We start from the raw sequence: 26,686 nt of genomic DNA, 5'->3' as shown, positions 1-26,686 counted from the left end.
TTGCATTTCCCCCAGCACAGTCATCATTTTAAATGCTATAGTGTTTCTTTAAAGCAGTTGAGGAGAAATAGCTAAAACTCAATACTCGTTGCAGTACTTCAGTATCTTCCCTAAGGGGATTCAGCCTTTGTATCTTTCGAGGAAATCTGCATGTGTGAACTAGCTCCAGTCTGGAAAGTTAATGTGGGAAACTGATTTCCCATTATGGCTTTCCATGTTAGATCTCTTGCACCAGATTTAGAATTTTTTAATATGCATATTAAGTAGCAGTTTACTGATAATGATACCATTAAATGATATCACTGAATACCACAATTTGCTCTGCTGTCTAGTATTGTCATTTGCCTGCTTTGTCTCTGGTTTGCAAGTGTTGTTACTCGAATTCTGTGACTCCAGGGCTATATAATCGCTCCCTAAACCCCAGAAAACCCATTTCAACGCTGACATCTACCACTATAATCTTTAGCTTTCATAACATAGCCACAATAGGGTTTTCTACAAGTGCTGGGGCTCTTCTCACTGCTATATGTTTTAATACATGAGTGATAAAGATGAGTCTTGTGAGTACTCAAATTTATATCTGCAGGGTGTGGTTGAGCCTGCCACACATGACAAATACTCAAATTCCTAGCCTCCTAAGATTTTGAATAAATTTTTTAAAATTATCGCCTAGTATTTTTATCTAATCTAAACCAGCTATCATAAATTCACCTTGATCCAGTGTTGTGATATTTCTCCCTGTTCTAACACTCTTAGAATACATAATCCCAAGGTTTTAGCACCCTTTTCCAAGGTAACTAAGTTAAGCCTTTACTGAGTGCTTAAGTATAAAGAGGCTAACTTCCACAGACAGAAGTGTGCTTCTGTTGACAAGGACATTCAGTGTCTTTTGACAGTTCAAATTATTTAGTCATTATCATCTTCTTAAATACTTCCATTCCAATTTTAAGGCTTCTGCTTTCTCTAGAAAAAGGTCCTGATTTTCAAATAAGAGACCCAGCGATGCTTTGAATTCAATATGTGCTGTAATTCTGCAAACTTCAAGATCAAACTTTAGTCTGGTTTTCAGATCAGTGTTTCTGTGATTACTTTAGATAAGATATCCTACCCAGTTAGTAAAGAAATTCTCTGCTCTCTGATTTGTGCATTTCATATCTTGAGTATGTCATTTTCTTTCTCTATACTACCTAATTCAGTAAGACGGCCATCAAACTTGTTCTTGTATTTATTATTCCCTTCATAGTATTCCAAGACAAAAACCAGTTTGTCTCCCCAAGTGCGGCCTTGAAAGGTGCTACACTGAATAATTTGTTTCCTCACAGAAGCTACATGTCATGTCTAGTATCTCATTGTTCCTTGGCAACATATTTATTATGCCTTCCAACTTCACACAATTAAGTAAATAATGTCAGATTTCTACCCTATGGTTAATTTTCTAGGGAACTGTTTCTTATACCAAATACTACATAATTTATGAAGTAGTTAGGAAAAACAAACACCAAATAGATAGTTTAAATAAGAAGAGATTTAGTACAGGAAACTGAAGGTTTTCACACATGTTGGAAGGGCGAAAATCTGCATCTGAGGATATGAAACAGCTGATCAACAAGAGGGTTCCCAAAAGGTAGAAGGGTTCGCCATTCCTTCGTGTTCCCAATTATTTCCTTTAATTGTAGGGATCTATCTAGAATCCTGCTAGAAAGGGAATATGAGAAATGGAGTTGAGGTTTTTTAACCTTTACGCTCACACGAAGTGCTTTAAATGAGTAGGAAGGCACTGAGGAGCAGCAAACAGTATCTGACTCAGGTCTCTAGGCTACAGTTCTGGTAACAGTCACAGAGCAGACACTGCAGTTGTCAGTGTTTTTACCATCATCCTTTTCAGGTCCCTGTTAAATTCTGACCCAAGACAACTCTCTTTCTTTATTGAAAGAGTATCTCCTCCTGTAATCTCTCGGTCCCCCTCCCTCCTTTCTATTCTTTTCTCTTTCTGCCCCTCTTTCTTTCCCTCTCACCTATATATTGTTAAAAGAAAAATTGAGGCATATGAAAATTCTTTAAAGTATCTTTCAAATATCTTATCCAGTTTCAGCTAAGACAAAGAGCAAATATTCCTGGCAATACTGAACAACCCCACACAACCAAGATGCAACCCTAAAGAGGCCACAAAAGAAACCACCTCTCCAATGCAGAACCACTCCCGAAGACAACCAAGGGAACGGCTTAGATTCTCCCCTGAGGCCACCAATGCGCCTTTTTGTGGGGCCATGTTCGGCGAGGCCCGTAACCCCACAACTGAGCTGCCTGCACCCACAGGAGTCCGCGTGCCCCAGGCAGGCAGAGAGCAAAATCAGGTTCCCAGGACACACAACGAGACCGACACGAAGGCCCCAGCTGTCCCTGAGAGAGAGCGGCTCGACAGCCAAAGGCACCCAAAAGCAAATCCACAAGCCAGGACTCGGTGCTGAACGGGCGGGTTTTGTTTGTGTGTGTTTGTTCCCGCCGCCAATCCGAAGTAAAGGACGCCGTGAAATGTTCCCGTCCTCTCTCCACCAGGCCCCAAAGACGAGACCCGGGAGAGCGGACTTGGAAAGAATCCTTACCCTGTGCCGGCCTCTGCTGTTTTCCCCAGGGCCCTGCAGGCTCCGGAGCGAGCGCGGCGTCCCAGGGGGTCAGCCTGCTCCCCGGAGACCGAAGAGGAGGAGGAGGAGGAGGAAAGCATCTTTCCCTCCACGCTGTCCGGCGCGGGCTCGGCCCCGACCCCTTCGCCTCTAGGCCGCCTCCCAAGTGCAGGCGCTTCGCCGGATGCGAAGTGCTCAGCTGTGGCTGCTGCCGTCAAGGGTCTCCCAGGGAAGGTCAACCAGCAGGTGCAGCCTCAAAACAAAGTTGTATTCACCTGCCGCCTCACGCAGGGCCCAGCCCTGCTTCAGTGGGACCCAATTCCACCCGGAACCGTTCCGCTTCTCTCGTGTCCGCGGTCGGAACCTGCACCCGGCCTGCTTTCTGAGTCGGACGGCGTCCCGCCTTGGACCCGGTCGGGTTTTTAAGTCGCACCCGTTCAGTTCTGGCGGCTTCCAGGCCACGTGCGGCCGAGAAGCGCCGGGCACAGCCTGGAGGCGCGCAGGAAGCAGCCGAGGCGCATGCGCATCCGCATCCGGAGGCGGCGGGACGAAGCGGCTCCCGCTCAGCAGGTACCAGGGGGCCGGGTGGATCCTGGGGCGGTGGCCTTCTCCTTAATGTGACTAATTAGACTGTTAAAAGATACGCTGAAAGATATTACAATTTTTTTAAAGTTTATTCGAGCAAAACATCAATTCAAATCAGGCAGCATCCAATGTAGCCGCGAGAAAGGAGCTCTGGGGAACGGCTCAAAATGAAAGACTGATTGGCAGAAGGGAGCAGAAACAAGGAACATAAACGAGGTGAGAAAAAGGGTGTTGGTTATTGCAGAGCTGCTTCCTTTTGGGAGATGAGCGTGGTCTCCCAGGCGGGTGACCTCCCCGGTGTTAATCGGGGGATTCCTGCTTGAATGGTTTAAGGTTTCATTTCTGGCAGTTAAAGGTCTCAGTTGGGTGATGGGCAGCTTAGCGTAAATGACCCATTTTGGATCTCTTGCCTTGTTTTGAACATTATCAATATATATTCAAGCAGGTGTAAGTAGTTCTGGCTCTGGGTTGTCTGTATTATTTTGCTTTCCAATCTACAACTAAAAGTATCTCATTTATTATCACAGCAGTGAACTAAAATATGTATTAATATTACTATTTAAGGAAATTGTGATGCACAGAGTTCCAATCAACTGTATCTTCTCAGTAAATCTCTAATCTAGATTCATTACCTGGCAGACCAGGATTCCTTTCATACCACAGCTGCCACAATTATGGCAATAGAGCTAATCAGCTCTCTCCAGGTTAAGCATATTCTGAGTGATTACCTAAGGAGAACAAAATCCACCACTGTTTTTGTGTCCTTCGTTCCTTCTTTCAAAAATACACCTTGGAATTCCTGTCGTGGCTCAGTGGTTAATGAACCTGAATAGTATCCATGAGGACGTGGGTTCGATCCCTGGCCTTGCTCACTGGGTTGAGGATCCAGTGTTGCCGTGGGCTGTGGTATAGGTTGCAGATGCGGCTCAAGTCCTAGGTTGCTGTGGCTGTGGTGTAGGCCAGTGGCTGTAGCTCCAATTCAACCCCTAGCTTGGGAAACTCTATATGCTGTGGGTGCAGCCGTAAATAGACAAAAGAACAAAAAAAAAAAAAAAAAAAAATGCGCCTTGTGCCACTTTGTCTGATTCTGTGGAATATAAGATAAAGAGGAAATAACTCCTGACCTCACAACATTTACTTCAGTTGTATAAGACAAATGAGTAAATTATTATCTTAAAACAAAATAAAATATTAGGACAAGATCAAGGATAGAGTGAGAAGAGGAAAGATTCCTCACCTAGATGATGCAGTTTGTGGAAGATGTTACAGATGATCGTTCAGGAAGTTATGTCTGATTTGAATCTTGAAGTGGATCCCCCAAAGTCAGGCGAGAGAAGGTTGTGGTAAGTGCAGTGATCGGTGTACTACTTACCAGAAACTGCTCTGTAGAATATAGTTGACAGCTCTAGCCACAGCTACAGATTCCTGTGACTCTGCTGCTAAGTTACTACCAAAGTCACACTTCTCTCTGGGCTGTTTGTAGCTCACGATGAAATACAGCAGGTTCTTTAGCACTGGTACCTTTCTGCCAGGTGACTCCTGGAATGAGCAAGATTTGCTTGAAGACTCCATCTTGATCTGGCTGAGACATTCTTGGAACTTTGCTGTTGTGTGAATTACTAACTACCCAGTCCTCCCTTTTCCTCTATCCTTTCACAAATATCATATTTATACTATGAACTGGAGGCTCTCGGTGCTACTCATTTTGTCCTAGTTTACTCTTCATAGCTACTTCCACAAAAAAAAGCATCTATCATATTTATTCTGTCTTGGTGTCAGCTAGCAGACAACCCAAAATGGTATAGCTAGTTCTGAAAATGTTACAGAGAAAGGGACTTTAATAGTGGCTGATTTTATGACCCAGTTGATCATATTCCAAGTCAATATGGGACATAGGTAAACTCTGTCACATGGTGGTGGCCAGCTGCTAAGGATTTCATCATTTGGTGACCTGTGAAAATATCCTGGTGAGAGATCACCTTGCCAATGTGATCACCCCAGCATTTGAAACATAAGGGGGGAAAAGTATCCTAACACAGGATGATGAAAAAATTGAAATAGATTAAAAACAGTTAAGGACTTCTGTGTGAAATCCAGACAGTGTTTTTCATGCATATTGTGGTAATAGGCAGTATGAAAGATAATATGATAAATGTCATATTATCTGACAGATAATATGATGTCTGTCTTTCAGATATCAAATAACTGTTATCCAGATGTGAGTACAGAGTACATGGAATTTATTAGGTTCAATCAATAAAAATTAACCTGAGTATAAATAGTTTGCATTGGAAAAGTAAAAGTCAGAACATTTAATTGGCTTGTGGGAAAAATATTTGTAGAATTTTGTCATAATCCTTAAGAAATCATTTATTTTTCTTCTTAGTTATGAACTAATCTATATGTAGATGGGTGTGCGCAGGTAAACATATTCTCACTAAACGTGTGCGTGTGTATACAGTTTGTTTCTTTAAAGTAACTTAGAATTAGTTCCCAGAATCTTATGTAAATGTTTAGTTACAAATCTATCATTATGTATCACACATTTTAATAAAATAGTTAATTCCAGAAACAAAATGAACTTAATTCACTCATGCGCAATATGGCTCCCCCTTGGAACTTTCCTCAGGTGCAACCACAGCAGACTAATCTTCCTGTTTTGAGCTTAAAACAACTCAGATGTTTCTCTGCTTCTCTCTTAGCATCAAAGAGCAACCAAATCCTGTTTGTAATGTTTGTTTGCTTGTTTTCCTGCAGTCTTTTGGCTCTCTCTCAAATGCTGTGGTTCCTCAAATGTGAAGATTACCCAGATTATAGTAAAGACTCAATATATTATGGCTTATTCAATTCTAGTCAGGTTTCTGGGCAGTATTTATCTTGGGAAATACCTCAACTTCTTTAATTGAGGAATCCCCATACTTTCTGATATAACCAGCCTAGTAGGTGTGAGGTAATGTCTCACTTTGGTTTTGATGTGCTTTTCCCTAATGGTTAGTGATACTGAACACCTTTTCATGCACCTCATGGCTATTTGTGTGTCTTCTTTGGGAAAAAAAAAAAAAAAAAAGGACTGCGTAGTTCTTCTGCCAATTTCTGTATTAATTTTTTCATATGCATTTTATAAGTTCTCTGCATATTCTTTTTTTTTTTTTTTTTTTTTTGTCTTTTTGCCTTCTTCTAGGGCCATTCCCATGGCATATGGAGATTCCCAGGCTAGGGATCTAACTGGAGCTGTAGCCACTGGCCTACGCTAGAGCCACAGCAACACAGGATCCGAGCTGCGTCTGCGACGTACACCTCAGCTCACTGCAATGCCGGTTCCTTAACCCACTGAGCAAGGCCAGGGACCGATCCCGCAACCTCATGGTTCCTAGTTGGATTCGTTAACCACTGCGCCACAACGGGAGCTCCTGCATATTCTTATTCAACATATGATTTGCAAAATTTCCCTTCCATTCCATAGGTGGTCTTTTATCTTGTTGATTGTTTTAATTGTTGTAAGTGCTATGAAATAGAAGTAGAATTTGTGAAAATATGTCCGGTTGAGTCAGGGATAGCACTGTTGAGAGACTGACACCAACACGGAAAGCTGAATAAGCAGTAGAAAATACCACTGTAGACGGGAGTTGGGGGTTGGCACATTAATAAGCATTAGCAGATAACTTAAGACTTCATTTTCCCTTTTAAAATGAGGACTATATGTTCTTCCTCTTAGTACCCCATCCAATGTTTAACCAATATTTAGTCATGATGTTTTTTCTGATAATCTCATATTTGCGTTAAATCTGTTAAAGTCATTATACAGTTTATTTTGAAAATATGGAGAGCATCTTAAATCCCTGAGGTAGAAAGAGATGAAGAAAGAAATTATACAGAAGATCTTCTGTGTAACAAATGCATAGTTACGGCGATGCTTTCAGGTAAAAAGAAAAGAGAAATAGAGGAAAATCATACAAAGTTTTCAACTTTATCTGTAAAATATTAGATATATTATCTACCAGAGTTGAGGGAAGAGTGATAAAAAGTGAGATTTTGTGTAAAGTAACAATCTGTAACTGTACTATATTGGGTGATCAAGTTGGCACTCATAAGACAAGAAAAATAGTTAATATACCAAGTAGAGAATGCATTGCCCAGGGAGTCAGGGAAATGATGTTTTAATTTATATGCACCATCCTAATTGTAAGAACTAGATGTTAAATTTATAGTCTGTGAATTAGACTAGAATAAAATATCTCCAAGGCAATAAAAAAAATAGTTGGATGTTTGAGGAATCTAATACATTGTTTCTCAAACTTTGATGCATCAAAATTCTCTGTGATGTTAATGGAACCACATAAGACCTAATGATTTTAAGGCATACTTTTTTTTTTGGCTTTTTAGGGCCACACACATGGCATCCGGATGATCCCAGGCCAGGGGTCTAATCAGAGATACAGCTGCCAGCCTATGCCACAGCCACAGCAATGTGGGATCTGAGCAGCATCTACACTACAGCTCATGGCAACACTGGATCCCCAGCCCACTAAGCAAAGGCAGGAATTGAACCGTATCCTCTCGAGTACTAGTCGGATTCATTTCCCCTGTGCCACAAGGGGAACTCCCTAATGCATACTTGTTTGATAGCATCTGGTATAGAGAACTCTGGGTTGGAATTGAGTGGGTGTCTAGAAAAATACTCCTAACACTGGAAATGTCAATAGTTACTACCTCTCTTTAGAATTAACTTAGAGGAATTATTTTAGTAGTCAAGATGAGTATGTGATGACTGCAGATACTCTTTCAAAATTATTTTGTTGTGGTTAAACTATTGTTTATTAATTTATGTAGCTCCTCTGCTCTCAGTGTGGTAGAGCATAACTCCCTCTCAAGCATAGGCCGTGCATATAGACTTCATTCTAAAAGGTATAGTATATAAATGGGAAAAAAAGCAATTTTGTGGTGGAGAAACCAGGAAAACACAACCTCAATCAGCTGAACACAATGATAAAATATGTTGATAGTATGTGCCCTTGTCTGAAGATATGTGATGAAATTGATAGTTTATCTCTGTGGTATTTCTCCTCTTCGTTCAAACACCCCCCCAAAAAAAACACCAAAAATCCAAAAAAACAAAACACCAAAACAAAACCATAACCCTATTTTAATCATGCAAAAAATCAAAGAAATCCCAGATTGGAGGCATTCTACTGAACAGGAGTCCCCAAAACTCTTAAGGTTATAAGACATAATTTCTGAGATCCTATCATGAAGACGTCATGAATAAATATGATATCTTATATGGTATCCAGGCACGGAAAGAAGAATATTAGATAAAAACTAAGGAAACCTGAATACACCATGGACTATAGTTAATTATAATGTATCGATACCATTAATTCTAGCAAATGTATCATATTAATGTAAGATGTAAGTAGGTGAAATGATGCAGATATATAGGCATTCTCTGTTCTACACAATGATTCTATGAGTCTAAACCTATTCTAAATAAAATTTATTTTTAACAACATTATTTACTCAGTTAATTATATTTCTCTGTAGCTATTGCATAAACAGAGCCATAATCTTGCTAGGATATAAAATAGAATAAAAATATTGTGAATAAATTTATGTTAATTTTAAATAAAACCTATTTATAAAATTATAAATACAAAGAATTTTATATTCAGCACATTTTCTCAATGAGTCAGGAAACATCACATTCCATAGATGGGAATTAAGAAAGACTAACTTTATCAACTATATGTTTATGACTTAAACAGACACATCTTAAGCACCAGCATTTATAAGGTTAAAATATTCATATGAAGATTTTATTTGACTTATTACATTTTAAAATAAGATGTAAATTAGTGATGAAAATATAGCCTTTGGCAAAACCAGTAATCTTATAAAGTGTATTTCAGTTCATTATATCTTTTTTAAAATTCATTATAGCTGTAGCAACAGGAAACTGTACCAATATTCAGACTTCAGTTTTCTAAGATTTCACCGAAGATTAATTAGAAAGGTCAGGCTAGAAAATAGAAATCATTAAAATATCAAGCTCTTACTTTTGTCTATGAACTATTTGTAAAGGCAGAGGTATCCATAATCCAGTTGGTAATCCCCAAGATGAGGGGTAAAGTCAGCTTGTACCTCTGTTATTTCCCCTGAAATAAAGCATATTTTAGAGACACTTAAATATTTCTTTAAGTGTAAAGATTCTTGGACCTGTTTATTACTGTGAATAAATAATATTACATTGTCATGTCCAGCTGCACCCAACTTCACCTTTGTGCTGATGCTTCTGCTACTAGGTCCATCTAATGACCCACACCTTGTAGTATGTAATCAATACGTAGTTCAATGTTAATAAAAAGGGGTAAAAAAAAATCACCCATTTGTACAATTTCAATCAGTTTGTCATTTTATTAAGTGACTGTTAATATTTTCCTACCCCTAATTTTGAAAGCGTTCTCAAATAATGCATATCACATGTATGATCAACTCTTAGACAACTCTGAGACTATTTTCTTATAAATGATAGGATATTTTGATATGTATATTCTTTATAACCCAAGCTGTCAATGTTATTTATAACAAAATGACAAAAACATGACTAGAAAATAATTTGTTCTAATAAAATAAACTATGGCCATTAAAATTTTAAGTATGAGTGACAAGTAATACAATTTTCCATGCATAACAAGTGATTATTGCTATTAATCTGTGATATAACTACCCTTCATGCTATGTAACCTTGTTTTTAGCATGACAAAAATCTACTTAGTGTTTGTATCAGTTAAGACTGTCCTGCTTGTGCTATAATAGCATAAAAATCTAAAATTATTATGGCTGAAAACAGTCAAGTTTCATTTCTCACAATACAAAGTCCAGATTTTTTGTCAGATTGATGCTTTAAAGAATTTTCACTTTCTGGGACATTGTTGTTTACCATCTCAGAGAGAAAGAAACAAAGGAGTGTTCACACCAATAATTTAATGCTCCTGCCCAGAATGACACATAGCACTTTCATCACAATGACCACAATGGCTGTTTCTAATTATGTGCTCCACCCAGTGCCAGGGAGAAAGGGTTCAGTGTCCCAAGATCACTCAGAGCCTTGGATATTCCCTAGAAGGATGCACAGAATTCAGGATGTAGTTGTGTTCATGGCTAATATTTATTATGTTGGGAGAATACAAAGCAAAAGCATTAAATAGAAAGATGCATGGGGTGAAGTCCAGAGGAAGCCAAGCAGAGGCTTCCAGTTGGTCTTTCCAAATGCAGTTCCATACGGCACACTTAATCTCCTCTAAGAATGAATTATGATGATATGTGTGAAGTGGTCTACTGGAGTAGTTAGGAGACTTAGTGTTCAGAGTTTTTCCTGGAAATGTCACACGAATACCCTCTGCTTAGAAGATACCAAAATTCCAGGCTCATAAAGAAAAGCAGGTGTTCAGCATAAATCATATTGTTTACTTAAAAATCTAAACACAGCAAAGCATCTTTATCTGTTAATAGTTGATTAGCAACACCCTGAGAACTAAGTTCCCAGATGCCCACCGAGGTGCAACTTTGTAAGCAAGCCATTCATTCTGAGGTCTGCTGTGTTAATTTTCTTTGGTACGAGTAGTAAGAGTTTAATCTTCACTGTACCCAGAATAATGAGAAAACTGAAATCATGGAAGTATTGAAATATCTTCTTCATTTTTACTAATTGTAGTTCTAGGGAGAGTTCAAGTATAACCATATAAATTTATAGTGTTTATGTTTCTATGAATAGTACTTTAGGAAATATTTTTGTTTTAGCAAAATAATAGTATTAAAATACTTGGTAAAAATATTTTACAAAACAAGATTTAGCTATATTAATCCAAGTATAATTTCACAAAGGAAATTACTATTTCAAATAAAGGGGAATAAGATAGAAAAAGTCATATATTAAAAACCTATAGCAATATTTTTGTTTATGTATGAATATGCATTAGAATATACAGATATATAGAATATTTTAATAAGTATACATATAAGAGTGGGAACAAATCTTAAAAGGAAGCAAAGACTAAGATATGATAGATGATAGATTATTTGTCTTATAGTACATTCTATTGGATTTTTTTATCCTTCTATATTACCTTTCAAATAAAATTGTTTTTCTAAACTCATTTGGAAGGATAAATATGGAAATCCTTTCTCTATTTTTATAACACCTTACAGAAAACTTTTTAATACTAGCCAATATTGCTTCAAGAATGTATAAAGAGAATTTATCAGGAAACCACCAAACAGACAATATTAAATACATAACTTATTAGAGGATAATGTACTAATATACAATGTATGAATTCAAATAGTGGGATATGATGATGAGTTAACAGAGTTTACATATTCTTAGAAAACTTAGACTGTCTTCCTGTGTTAACTTGCCATTTTTTTATTCCCTAGACTGCCCTGTTGCCCGAAAAAAGGCTTCCTTGTCCTCAAATTTTAAATAATCTGAAATGTCTTCAATAACATGTATTATCATTACACCTCTTAGGTTTATTGAGCTAGGCCCTAGATCAACATTAAAGAAAGGCATGTACTTTTCTTTTCTCCTTTTTTCTTGAATTTCTTCTCCTCAAAGCAGAGCCATCTCTGTGTGCATGCTCCTCTAGGCAGACTTCTAAGGACTCGTATTCCCAGTCGCTTCATTGAATTTAGTTGCACATATGTAAATCTCAGAAGTGAAAATAACACAAGCTAATGCTGGTGAGCCATATTAAAATATCATACCCTCATCCTATAAAATAAGCAGAGGTTTTCTAAAAGAAATACTTTTCAACACTGGCAGAGTGCAAAGAAAGAGAAGCACCCTAATACGAAATTAGTGGAAGTAGAATTAGTTAATGTTCCTAAAGACTAATTTGTCAATCTACATCCTAAGATACTCATCTCCGGATTAATAGTAAGAAAACAAGAAATAATAAATTTCTTATTTTGAAGTACTTATGAGGCTGTATTTTGTAAGCAATTTAAATAGCAAAAATAGAATGGGTAGGTAAATTAAGGTATATATTATAATTATATGGCAACTATAATAGTGTTATCTAGACTTCTTAATGCCATAGAAAATTGTCAAATATAATGTTAATTTTGAAAATCAAATAAAAATTTTATATATAATCTTATCCTACTTAATTGCAAAAGATTGTATACTAATATTTATATCATACAAATACTGGAAAAGAATAATTATCATGTGGGTGGTGATTTTCCTCATTAGAATCATGAGTTTTTTTAATATGTATTTTTCTATATTTTTAAAGTATTTACAATAATGGTTTTACTTTCAAAATTGTACAAGAGAAAGTAAATACTATTTTAAATATGGAAAAGTTTATAAAATAAAGATGAAAGGAAAATTATTATAGCATAAAGTAATAGCTTTTACAATTGTAAAGAATAAAATACAGTAATAAACTTGATGAGGATTATGACATTTGGAGAAAATATTTAAGAAAATTTGATTTGTGTGTCATTGATAGTTATAATTCTTTACACCACAGTTTTTGTAAATGTAACTTTTATTTATATGTAGTCCTTCCTCTAGTTTTTCTCATGTTCATTCATGTAGTCTTAGGTTAGCGATTTTCAAAGTATGAATACAAAATATCATTGTTTTCTATTTGCAGTGTGACATGAAAATACCTTCAAATAATTAAGGCACTAAAAAACAATTAAAAACACTTTTAGCAAAAATTATGCATGTTTGAGTATTCTGCATACCACACTCTCCTATGCAAATTAGGGCTGCTGAATTTTACTAGCAAATCTTCCTTTTTCCAAAGACTGTAAATATTTAGACACTCCTTAATGCAATATTGGATTCTACCTAATAAACATTGTAAGATGGAGTGTAAAGATGAAACTGCTCCCTCATCTGTTATTAATCATTGCAGCATTTTAATTTGCCTTGAGGGTCAGAATCCTTCCTTAGAAAGGCTAAGGTCATCTCTAAATTTCAGCATTCATTAGTCAGCGACGGATAAAAAGTAACTACAGCAAGGTAAATTAAATTCAACGTAACACATTCACCTTATTCTAAGATATCGTAGCATATTTAGAAATCTCTATCTTCTCTTCCCTCCTCCTGTCCCAGCCACGTGATTGTGCTCTGTGTTTTAAAAACACAGATTAATGTGGAGCGGGAAAGAGCAGGGGGATCTCTGTCATTTCGCAGTGGTTAAGAGAGGGTGGGCATCAGCTATCGCAATTTAGAGAGGAGTAAAAACGTGCTTCATCATGTTGGGTGGCAGGGATATCCAGCTTGACGGAAAGCTTAGGAACCACAGTGTTTAGGCTCTTCGATTAAGAAGGGAAAACGATGACACTGAACTCTGAACCTAGACCTGACATCTTCATCATTGATTTACAGTACTGTCTGCGGAGGGGAAGGTCACCGTGCTGAATAAGCCACTAATGGGGCTCAGGGAGAAGGTCATTTGTGTGCACTGTAACTTCTCATCATTTCAGGAGCATAGAGAATTCGGAAACCAGAGCTTGACATTTTCAGAGAATTATTACAGTGCTAAAGAGTTCAAAGAGTTTATTCTTGATACCTAGAAAATAAAGTGTCTCTTGCTCTGAAGTTTTCAAACAAGATTGCTGTACTAAAGTTTAATCAGCATTCCATTAAAGCTACTCATGCGGAGGCTGAGGCTAGATGACTGAATTTTAAAAGATTCCCATCCTTAGGCCCTTTATTATAAGGGAAAATGAAAATAGAATTAGAACCAAATAGAACTGAAGTGTTTTCTTGTAAAATTTTTCTTTTCAACATGGCAAAGATAAATAGTATCCATCGTTCTGTTGCAGCGCCCTTGTTATATTGATGATAGACTTCAAACTTCTCAGGAGACTCTCAGTCTAGAGTTCTGTGAGTACACACACACAAACATAGTTTTAACGTTAAAGTTAAAACTGAGTTTCCTTGGAGTTTCTGCTGTGTGGTACATTAGATTAAGGATCTGGTGTTGTCTCTGATGTGACCCCTGGCTTGGAAACTTCCATATGCCATACAAGTGTGGTCAAAAGAAAGAAAGAAAAAATGAATAAAGCAAAGTTTTCCTTTCAGAGTACAAGTAGTCCTTTGCAGCAGCTTTTTTGACTACAGATTTTCAGTATAAAAGTCGAAAGGTAATGAAAAGGCAAAGATAATAAAGGAGAAAGAAATACAGAAATGATGAGAAGAGCTGATTTTCTGTTTAGTAATTGTCAGTATGGCTCTTAAAACCATGGGGTTATTAATGACACTTTATTTTTTCCTGTTATTCTTTCGAATAATTTTTTCCTCAGGTAAATTTTGTGCTTTCTGGTTGGCTATAGTCCATAATATCTTTTTACTATTAGATATATCATGTTTTATTTATATAGCAATACATCTTCTAGGTTATATTCTGGGTTGTACTGTATCAATACATATAGATTGAATAAGTATTACTGTTTCTTCAAATTGTCATTAGGTGCACTTGCAGATGTATTTGTAAGAAAATTTTCTATAAGCAGAAAGGTTACTCAAAGGATGCAGAAGGAAGATTTTTTTTTTCTTCAGCTTAAAAGTTCAATTTCTGAAAAATCTGAAAATGTAATTGAGAATATACAATCCAAATTCTCTACTTGATAATGTATATAAAACTTAAAATTATCTAATCTTCTTCACTTAAAATATGCAGTGCATATGCTTGAGATTTAAATGCTGGAGTTTTACTTCATTTTATTTTTTTGCTTTTTTAGGGCCACATCCACATCACATGGAAGTTCCCAGGCCAGGGGTCGAGTCAGAGCTACAGCTACTGGTCTGCCCTACAGACACAGCAATGCAGGATCTGAGCTGCGTCTGCGACCTACACCACAGCTCACAGCCAAGCCAGATCCTTAACTCACTGAGCGAGGCCAGAGATGGAACCCACATCCTCATGGATACCATTTGGCTTCGTTTCTGCCCAACCACGACAGGAACTCCAAATGCTGGAATATTAATTTCAAATACTTTGCAATTCTCTATTCTGTTTAAAGAGAGCTCTAATGGGAGCTTTCATTAAAGGAAAAAGGGGGGTAAGAAACTGCTTCATTAAGGTCTCCAGGTCAAGCATTAGGTACAAGTTGAGAGCTATTCAGGTTGAAGTTGTGTTGAAAAGATCACATTTCATGCTACTACTGGCTAAGTGAAAAACACAACACAACAGACTGACTCCACATCCCACGTTCCTTCTGTTTGGGGCAGTTCTCATACCTGTGCTTTAGAGAGTCATCCTGACCGGAAACGCCGCAACTGTTGCTGGGCTTAGGCCAAAAATTTATGGGATGACTTCAAATGTTTTATTTGTTGCTTTAATAATCTCGAGGCTATATTCCAAGAACAGGAACCCCCTAGAGAAGTGTCAGTCAAGCTGTGAGAGACCATTTCCATCTGGAAAATATTATTTCAAAAGGCCTTTATAAAAAGGGAACTAGAAACAAAGTAAAAAGGGAACACCAAAGGGAAAAAATTTCAAAATTTTTTTCTTTTAAAATATCAGTTGAAATAGAAAAAAGGGTAGTATCACTACTGTGCTTTTCATATCCGTAAAACATTGCTATTTTTATGTCTGTGACATGTCAATAAAATAAAAGAAAGTGAAAAATAAAAATCTTGGGGAGTTCCTGTTGTGTCTCAGTGGTAACGAACCCAACTAGGATCCATGAGGATGCAGGTTCAATCCCTGGCCTTGCTCAGCGGGTTAAGGATCTGGTGTTGCCTTGAGCTCTGGTGTGGGGGGCAGATATGGCTCAGGTCCCACGTTGTTGTGGCTGTGGTGTAGGCTGACAGCTGTAGCTCTGATTTGACCCCTAACCTGGGAACTTCCATATGCCCCAGGTGTGGCCCCCAGAAGAGAAAAATATGTATATCTTGGACTTTTTGGAACCCTGGAAGTTTAAAAAATCAAATGAAAACCTGTCTGGCCTCTACAAGGAAATTTTTATTAGAAGGCTTTAAAGTAGGTATCACAGAAGTTTCAGAAATTTTCATGGTATTTCTTGTATTAATTTTATAAAAATTGCTAGAGAATGTTTAGTGTCAGCAAAAGTATTCACCAGCAGAATCTACCATTAAATGGGTATGTAATACCCAAAAAGCCCAAAACCATGGACACGAAAAAAAGCAAAAAAGATAATCAAGCTAACAGAGAGGATGAGCAGGGTTAGTTTTCAAATCCTATCTCTAGCCATCAAAACGTTTTAGGATGGAGCCAGTACAAGCCTGAGGTTTCCATTAATGTCACTAAACATTTTAATATCTACACATAAAGATCAACAAGTTCCTCAGCTTTTTTCTATTACATTGCCTAACGCATTACCTTTATAATTAAAAATGAAAATATTTTACAAAAAACTAGCAATTAGATGGAAACAAATATTTCCAGGCTTTAACGATGGTAAATTCTGGGTCATAAAAACACACATTTGTCATGAGTTTTGGTATTGGTAATTGTCATTTTTGTCTTTGTATCTTATGTATTTATTAAATATGAAAAAAATTATGTGTATATAAAATAAATTGATTTGAGATATTCTTAGCAATTGAAACAATCTTCATAATTATTATTATGGCAAAAAGATTTTCTCAGAGATTGTGGTTTGCTATTATAATTTTCTCATGACTTGAGCCATGTATGTGCAAATGTCATATGCATCTCTCTAGTATGCTCTCATGTAGAGGGTCACAGCATAAGCGTATTACTTCAAACTCATATTTACTTAAAAATGCTGAGATGCAGTAATTATTTTTTGAACACGCCATAATACACTATTCCACAATTATTATTAACATAATAGTATATACCACGACCAGCTCAGCAGGATGGGGCAGAAGAATGGGTGCTGTGAAACTTAAGGAAAAAAGTTAATATAAAACAAGACACAGAGACATTTATCTTAAGTGAAGGTGGGAACCTGGGGTCTCAAGGTCTCAGGGACCAAGAGCACCGCCTCAAGAAACCACACTGCTTTTATTGTGCTCTTGAGGATGACTGTCAAGTGAGGAGGAGGGGGCTATAGGTGGAGGATATAGGTTTTTTTATTATATTATAAGTTCTTTTATTATTTTAAAAGTCACATAGCTGGTAGATGGTTAAGCTTTTACTCTGACCTTTAGGCATTTCACAATCATTAGCATTTGAGGAAGCTTGGCGTCAGCTATCTATGCATAGCATTTCAGAGAATCCTCACTGTGCTTCTGCAAAGGGCATGCCTATCTGTGGCAACCCAGCAGGCGTGCCTAGGTTTGCACCTTGGTTCTCTTTGCTAATGCATATTCTGCTAATGACCCCTCATAAACCACTTGGGGCCATGAAGTTCCTCTTTCTCTTATTCTTTAGAGGACACATCATGCTTGTGCAAATGGTGTGCCAATCTGCACAGGTCTGGCATGCCTAGACCAACGCATTATGTCCTCATTCAGCTGACCCTATGAATAACTTATGCCTTTAGGTCTTTGTTCTTAAGCTTAAGTCATTTATCAGCACTGTGACTGTTTTTCAAGCAGGAAGATGGGGTAAAGTAAAGCAGGACAAGATGGAATTTGCAGCAAAGAAGCTAAGAAAATATTCTAGAAACATGTCTCTGGACAACCATATGCAAAGAAGATAATACCTTTTGTTTTCTTTCTCATTAGATCTTATTATGGCATGGTAGTGGGAAAGCTTTAGTTAAATGCAGGAAACTTAATTCCTTAAAATAATTCAAGCCATATATTTCTGTATAATTATTTTAACAATAATATTGCCTGTTATTACCCCAGTTCCTTTAGAAAAAGTGTGGAGTAAGCAGGGTACCCTTGTGATGGAGATAAGGGAGGACCCTTTGGTGAAACCAATGGATTCTCTCTTATATGGATATGACTTTTCCCTTCTTTTGAATGTCAGAAGCTGTTATTAATTCTTCCTTTCTCTTTGCTTTCAATTCCAATGAACTTTATCCCTTAAAAGCAAATAGGTTTTGGCTGACTGTGTGGTATATCTGTATATAGAAATGCAATTGTTTTCAAATTTTACATATATATTGCTTTATACTTTTTAATGGAGCTTTCACCTCATTATTTAACCTGAGTCTCCTGTCAGTATGCAAAAATTGTGGTAACACAAAGGCACTGAGCCCGAGATAAATGAATGTTTTTCAAACACCTATTATATGATAGCAGTGCTTCTACATCAAAAGCTAAAGAAAAAATACACCAAAAGAGAAAAAAAAAAGTGAACAAGATTTACAGTCTAATGACTACAGTGATAAAGTATACGGATAATTTAATAGGTGCCCCTCAATAAATTACATACTGATAGTGGTGAGAGAATAAAGAACAGCATTATGAAAGAAAGAAACTGCATTCATTACAGATTTATATCTAAGAATGCATTGCCCTCAAATTTATCTTTATTCCCTTAGGAATATTAATCTCAAATTATGCAAATTTCAGAATATGTGATGAATGTTCTGGCATGTATTCATTTCACAAAATATTAATGTTGAACACTGATACGCTGTGCTTAAACATTCAGTTTTTAGAAAGAAAATGCTGTATCTGTAAATATGAATCTTAATAACTAAATCAGGATATATTGAATATTTTTTAAAATAAAATTCTGATAATCAGAAAAATTTAAATTGAAAACAGACTGTGTTTTCTCAAGGACTGAAATTTCTATTTAAAAATTAAAAACTGGGAAGGAGATAATCTTAACTGAAGATAATGTTGCTTAGTGTTATACCTCCAGCCATGGAAAAATAATGCTGACATCCCACCTCTAATCTGTGGGTATCACAAGGGTATAGTTAACAAGAGCAGTTGTCATATACATTTGTCTTAAAATTTTTGAGATATTGAAGACAGTTTAGAACCAAGATACAGGTAGAAATGTTCTTCCTGCCTAAGCAGTAATTGGAGGCAGAGCTCCTTTGCAGTACTGTTCAGAGAGACATAAAGACATCCACCAAGCTATTGATGAATTGCTGCTTCAAGGGGAAGTTAAGGTAATGACCCCAGGCTTACGTCTTTCAGCCAAAGAAATATTGTTGATATGAGAAATTTACCTGCTTCAAGAATTGTAAGCAAAGAAGAGGATGCAAATAAATTAATAAGGAACTGCTAAAAAAACCAGAAAGTATTAAGTATAAAGACAATTTTTAAGCCAACACTAAGGGTTTATTTTAGAAAGTATGGTTTTGCAAGTTTATTCTTTGTAAAAATACTAGATTTATATATTCTCTTTTAAATTTTTCAACCTTATTATTTTATATGGCATGTCTAAATTTAATACATTGTATACTGTATACACATACAAACACATCTATGCACATAGTCTCACATAAGAATTACAACTGTACACTACATATATTTAGACACACACAGATATAGCATATATACACTGAGATGCATTGTTTGCACCTATGCATATATGCTCATATATACATAATGTTTTTATTCCAGAATACACACACACACCCATATTCAGTCATTATAAATAATCCCTTTAATAATTTTCAGAAAGTCCTGATTTATTAAAACCCCCAAATGATTATTTTTATAGAGAATGGTAAAAAATTGTTTCCTTCTCAGGCTTCTATTTTGACAAGTTCATTCTACTCAGGTGGGTTAGACCTTAACATATCATAGTCCCTCGTTTGCCTGGATATAAGCATTTGTCTTACAGGAGTAAAAACAGCAACTTTTAAATAGCCATATTTTTCAAGTTATCTGCAAGTTTTCCAGCAGTAGTGTTAAGGCATTTTTAGAATCTTAGGATATATTTTAATTATCTGTTATCTTACTGGGATAAATAACAGTCTGGGAAAGGAGAGTATATGGAATAAGAATAGGCTCTAAACTAAATAGGAAGGATCTAGCAACATCGGGTCTGGCAGTACGGATGATCATACACAGGAATACCAAGCATTTATTTTTGATGGCAGTTTGAGCTAATAAATCTATATTACAAATACTGTAACATGTATACCAATATGAGGTCCTCAGAGATACACCTGGAATGGAGGACAGGTGATTCAGAATCATCATCGTCTCTCAGATGCTGTGCATATTCAGACAAGCGCTTTGGCGTCCTTGGGATTTCCTGTTGCATAAGTAAAATAAAGAGTTGGTATTAACAGCTGATTTCCGCTCATCTGGACATTATACTTAATTTGTCCTTAAAATTTCCAACTATATTGTTTTATGAAGTTTTAAATTTGGCTTTTGTAATCACTTTAGTATTGTCGATCTCTTTCTAAACTTTTTAAATTTAGTACTTTTCTAGTTGATGACTTTGATAAATTATTTATCTTCACAGTCTTATTTTTTTTCCTTTAAAGAGTTAGTAGGGAACATATGAAAGTGAAATTATATGTATGCATTACAAATTAATCTGTTTTGTGAATTATCTATTGCATATATACGTATATATGCCTGAAAATATGAAAATTCTGACACAGTGTGAACACTATAAATATTTGCATTTACCTCTCAGTACCGTTCTGGGTATAAAAGTCAGCAAACCGTAAATGATCTCATTTTTATCTCCTTTCCCCTTCAGTAATTGTTTAAAATGTAGCTTTAATGATAGTAATTATATAACCTAGTATAATTTTTAAAATTATGACTCAAAAATAATAATATCATGGAGATGTAAACAATTAAAATGTGCCACAATTATGAAGCTAACCATAATATATCCAAATTTTTCACCCTATATCCTAAAATTCTTCAGTCTTATATATTTCATCTAAGTCCATGACTGTCCCAAAAGATTTATAATGTGTGAAGAGTAATGAGAATTCTGAAACATTTTAAAGATTCCACAGTGTGTGACTTGATTGTATGCATTCTCATCGTCATCACCCTCACCACCATCAGAGTAAGTACGTGTGTGTGCACATGTATAATGCTCATTTCACATAGTGTGTGTCCCATGTCTATGTGTAAACAGTATGCAGGAAAGCTTCTAACTTATTTCATATATATTATCCCTTTTAGCCCATATAACCAGCCTATGTGTTAGATAATAGTGGTATTTTCCTTTTAGAGACGAGGACGTTGTGGTCCCCAAGGGTTAAATACGTGCTCAAGGTGATGCAGCTATCTAAAGGCAGCTATTCATTTTGAGTCTTCACAAAAATTATGGAAACTGCATTCTAAAAAGGAAAATCATTGTTATTATCATAAAATTGAAAGCAGTGTCAGTGACTCTCTGTGTCACCACTGGTAAATTACGAGTCAGTATAGATTTCAGTTTTCTAATCTGTAGAATGAGAAAATAATACTCATTACAAATACCCCTTTTATCTAACATAAGTCAGTAATTTTAGTGCTTGTTAATTATTTAAAATTCCAGTCAGTAAAATCTACTTGAAATAACTCAGTCTAGTTCTCTTTCCCCTTGTCATAGGCTTTCGAGGACAGAAAAGTCAATAAGCATGCCTTTAGTATTCTGAGTCGTTCATGCATTCATACAGTCATGCCTCCATTCACTTATTTAGCCTTCACTTATTTAGATACTCACTCTGGTTCAGTGTCCTTCCTATTTTCTGGGGTATAACTGGGGTGTGCTGGCATGGCATTATCTACTTGTGATCATCTCATACATATATGACATGTACTTGTGATGATATATATGGCAAACAATAATGTATGTATATATCTAAACAATAATGTAATAATCCCACTTGTAATTTCGTAATTACAAATTAAGTACTATCAGGACACAGTGCTGAATGCCAAGAAAGAATATAAAAGCAGGGGGACTGATAATGGCTGTGCATGCCCAGGGAGAAGCAGATGAGCTGTGCAGTGCCTGTTGTGAGGAGATCATTAAAATGTGGAGATATACTACACAACAATGTATATTTTATATGTATAGAAGCAACTTCTCACTCACTCAACCATTTCATTCTGGTACCAAAGGCTTAATATTAAAGTGTTTCAAACCATTATCAGGCAGAATAGGCTAAGTGGCTAGGATATGCTGTGATAACAAATGACCCAAAATCTTATCAATATAAAACACTACAAGTTTAGTATTCCCTCCCATTAAACATCCATCGAGGAGTAGGTAGGGGATCTGCTTATCATTGCTACTCGAGGATGCAGACTCACGCACTGCTTCTCAGTGTATGTGTCCACGATCACCATGACAAATGGAAGGGACTGTCTCAAGTGAATACATCAGATGCAAACATTTGCCCACATATAACACATGGCGCTTCCATTCTTATTTCACTCATCAAAGAACGTCACTTGTTCAGCATTACCGTCAGGTGAGGAGAGTAAGTGCAATCCTACCTTGTATCCAAAAGTAAAGTCTGAATATTAAGGAACTTGCTGACCACTACCGCAAAATACAGTTCACTTGGGAGCTTCGAAGAGGAGTAAAGTAAAAATGAATAGAGGGTTTTGAGTAATCCACTAGTGATATTAGCATGGGCTTTGTTGGAAGGGTGGTAAGTTTTGTTTAGGGAAGAATAGTGAATATGTCTTTGAACATCCAAGTTCCATTATTTAAAATGCCCTTTTATCCACCTGATGAATATTTTATTTATTCCTCAGTCCCAAATCACATATCACTTCCTCTTCCAAGTCTCCCCTGACTCTCCAAGGAGCAGTATCACTCGCTGTCTGCAGTCTCTGTGTGTTTCTCCTGCTTTGCATTCATCCTGTCACTGTCATTTGTTTATCCATCTGGACATGACCGGATGAACATGCATGTTCTTTGGGTGCAGCTATACCCTGTTCCTCTCTGAGTCTTCAGCATGTGTCACAATGATTGGAACATGGAAAATGTCCAAGTCAGGTTAAATTATTTATTGTATCCTGCAAGCATGTGTTTAATAACAAAACATATGTGGTTGATTGATGAGAAGAGAGCATTAAATACTGAGCAAATGTTGTGAGTCAGAACCAGTTCAAAGATTGTTCAAGAACTTGCTGCAGATGAATTCCAAAAGGATACTACTGCATCAGATGCATTAATTTTATAATCAGAACCATGATGCTTTTTACTGGGGAGGGTGTATAGTTTTGGTGGCAAGAGCAATTATTCATAATTGAGAAACTAACTAGTATTTTGTTGGGCAAGAGTTGCAGATTGGAAGTATTCACCTATTGAAGTAATTTCAGAATACGCTGTGTCGAACACAATAAAAGTAGTATAACTCTTCTTGACATTACATAAACAGCTCAACTACTCCTAAAAAAGTGATTTATGTAATTTGTTTGCATAAAAATATAATGTAAAGTTCCTCTAGGCTCATCTTTTAGATGAATTTTCCTTGTTTCTTAATTAATGTTACCTCAAAATTAAAAATGTGACAGTCTAGGTAACCACTGATTGTAAAATGTAAATAAGAATTTTAATTCAATCAGTGTTATATATGCAGAACTGAGAAGAATAATGATGAAGTAACTTACCATAATTACCCAATTGCATCAATAATCTTACTGAAAAGCAAGTTAATTCAATTTGAAGTTATTGGCCTCTAAGTTAAAATGAAAATGGCAGGGTGGGGTGAGGACAATGTTTGCCTGTACTAAGATGGTACATGGATAAATGTTATAGCACAAAGGAATATATGATTTATGTCGTGAAATACAAAATCACCTCCTCTTATTCACAGTAAAGAATGTGTATTATATCTTTGACTCTATTTTAAAAGACTTCCACGTAAAATTATAACTCATGTAAGAAAACTTTATTTTAAAAACTCTGCAAAGCCTATGAGGTCCATTTAGAACACAGTTAAGATGGTATAATTAGGAAGTAGATTGCTCTGAAAGAAAGCTATCCAGTCTAGGCTTAGTTATATTAACATCTTCACGGAAATGGGTATTGCTTTAGAATACTCTTCAGGAAATAGTGGTAAGTAAAGTTCAGTCATGATACAACTTAAATTTGAATCCATTATGGTAGTGTCTTGTTAGAAAGAGCTAAAATTCATTTGGCTTATTTAAAAATGAACTAAATGCTTTATAAAATCTTTCACACTTAAGAAAAACTCAAATCTTACCTATGCTAAAATAGCTGTGTCATTCCTGTGACAGTCATGAGTAAAACTGCTTATAAAGAGGGGAAAAAAAAAACCTAAACCATTAGTTTTTTTGAAAAAAAATTATTGGCTAGAAATTAAATTACAGTTCAATGCAGATAATATGATTTTGTTCAGGCATGTCTGGTAGTAAAAGAATGATAGCTGCAACATGAGGTTAAACTCATCTGCTTCCTGTAGGCAGGAAGGTCTGTAAGATTCCTAAGGAAGGCAGATGTACCAGCACAGGACTAAGCAAACACATTTCACTCTATCACAAGCTAAGCTTTGGCCCCACACTCCACTATCATTGCCAGAAAATAGTAACTAGACATGAGACACAGAGATTAATTTGGATCTTTAACCTCTGGATGAAACTAGAATCAAGTAGAGTAGCTTCTCTGACCTATTTCTTTAGGTCTTCACCCCAATTTGGCCCTCAGTATCTTACGGTGTTGTAGACAAAGGGATATGAAGAAAGAAGGCATCTCAAGGGAAGAAGAAAATTTTATCCCTGGGCTTACAACAGAGGATTTAATATCTCTAAAAGTGTCCAGAGATAAAACCTATTTAGTAAGGATTACCCAAGGAATACACACTGTTTTCATTCCCTTCATGATATAAAATATCCTTTGGAATAAAGTAGACCACTCTGGAATCCGCTATCAGGTTACTCCTTCCCATTTAATTATTACCAAGTTGTTCTGCAGTGTGAATACTTCACTCTCTGTTTGAGGGATATAATAAAAATCTATGTTTATTCTAAGCATATGGTTAAAATATTGCTCTGAATATGTTCCCTATGAGAGCAAAGGCAAATAATACTTGTCTCTTTACATAGATTATCTGTGTTTTTCTGAAACACACTTTATGTTACATTTAGGTTTCTGATCCGTGCTGAATGAATTTGTGTCCACGGGGAGAGGACAAGATGTACAGTTTTGTGTTTCTCAGGTAGGGCCAGCACAACCTGTGTTTCTGGTCTGATTTTGTCCCACTGTTGAATGCTTTTAAGTACACTACCACCCCATCCCATGCGAATTAAGAGACTGTTTTCACTATGACTTTTTCATTATGACAGGTATTGATGGTCCTTTGAAAACGCCATTGACTGTTTTTTTATGCTCCCATTTTCCCAAAAGCCTTGTGTTGTTTCTTTATACATGTTGCTCTTTTACTCAGTTGTACACAGAAGGTTCACTGTGAAAAGATATCCCAAACTGTCTCTCCTTGCAATTCTCTCCTCTCTTGTACTCTGTTCTGCACGCTCGTTGCCTTGACCTCCCGGAATCCCGACTCTGCTTCCTCCACTCAGGGAAACCACTCAACTCTTCCTTGGTTCCACTTGCTCACTCTGTGCCATAGGAGTTCCTACAGGTGGTTTATGTTGAGGATATCACAGTGCTAGGCTCATTTGTTTTTCCTCTCTCGAAAATCACTGAACTATACTGTTTTTTTGTCCAATATCTGAAAATTCGTGTTTCACGCATTTGAGATATATATATATATATATTTTAGTTGTTTAAGGAGAGAGTGTCAATCTAATGTTATTGAGTCTTGGTTAAAAACTGAAGTCCATCCTGTTTTTATCTCCTTTTTTTCTTTTTACATTTTATTTGGATAATTTTAATTTATCTTAATTTATCTCCTTCTCCTCTCCCTCTTTTTCTTCCCCCTGCATTGTGCAATATTGTTATAAAACTTTCAAAAGAAAGTTTCATCTCTTATTTCTCTTTATACTTATATTTCCTTTATAGTTTTTCGGTTTAAATGTATGCTGAATTTACCACTTTTCAGGCATGTTCTCTTCTTCTACTAGATCTTTTAAGATGTCTCTATAGTAATTTTAATGTCTAAGAGATGCAACATCTTCATCATTCCAGGGCGTTTCTGTTAGCCAGTTCATTTCTTGGGTTGTTCCTCCTCCCGTTGCTTTCCTCTCCCTCCTCCTCCTTGTCTCTCCTCTTCTTTTTCTCTTCCTCCTCTTGTCTTCATCATCATCATCATCATCTTTTCTCTAGTATTTCCTTTTTTTTCTTTTTAGGGCTGCACTTGCAGCATTATGGAAGTTCCCAGGCCAGCGGTCAAATCGGAGCTGCAGCTGTTGGCCTGTGCCACAACCACAGCAGCGCAGGATCCAAGCCATGCCTGTAGCCTACACCAGAGCTCAAGGCAACGCTGGATCCCAGATCCCCTGAGCAAGGCCAGGGATCGAACATGCACCCTCATGGATACTAGTCAGGTTCGTTTTCACTGTGTCACAACGGAACTCCGACTCTAGTATTCCTTTTAATATTGTTTATGCTGATTATGGAGAAAGAAACTGTAGCAAGTGAGGTAAACAGGATTTAAACCAAGAAATTAGATTTTTTTTTCCAAGCAATGATGATGAATATTGCCTAATA

The 26,686-nt window shown here is 36.4% G+C and overlaps 1 long non-coding RNA gene across 2 annotated transcripts in view; it reads left to right on the top strand.

Moving 5' to 3' along the window:
* LOC102161020 overlaps positions 3,081-26,686 on the top strand; it is a 158,856-nt gene continuing 135,250 nt past the window's right edge. For both annotated transcript variants that reach the window (XR_002344279.1, XR_001303593.2), the window contains exons 1-3: positions 3,081-3,191; positions 3,294-3,422; positions 25,165-25,235. This is a non-coding gene — a long non-coding RNA (uncharacterized LOC102161020). The remainder of the gene's footprint in view (positions 3,192-3,293; positions 3,423-25,164; positions 25,236-26,686) is intronic.

The sequence above is a fragment of the Sus scrofa genome, chromosome 5, assembly GCF_000003025.6.
Source record: "Sus scrofa isolate TJ Tabasco breed Duroc chromosome 5, Sscrofa11.1, whole genome shotgun sequence".
In the NCBI taxonomy this organism is placed as follows: domain Eukaryota; kingdom Metazoa; phylum Chordata; class Mammalia; order Artiodactyla; family Suidae; genus Sus; species Sus scrofa.
This window is presented reverse-complemented; position numbering and strand designations above follow the sequence as displayed.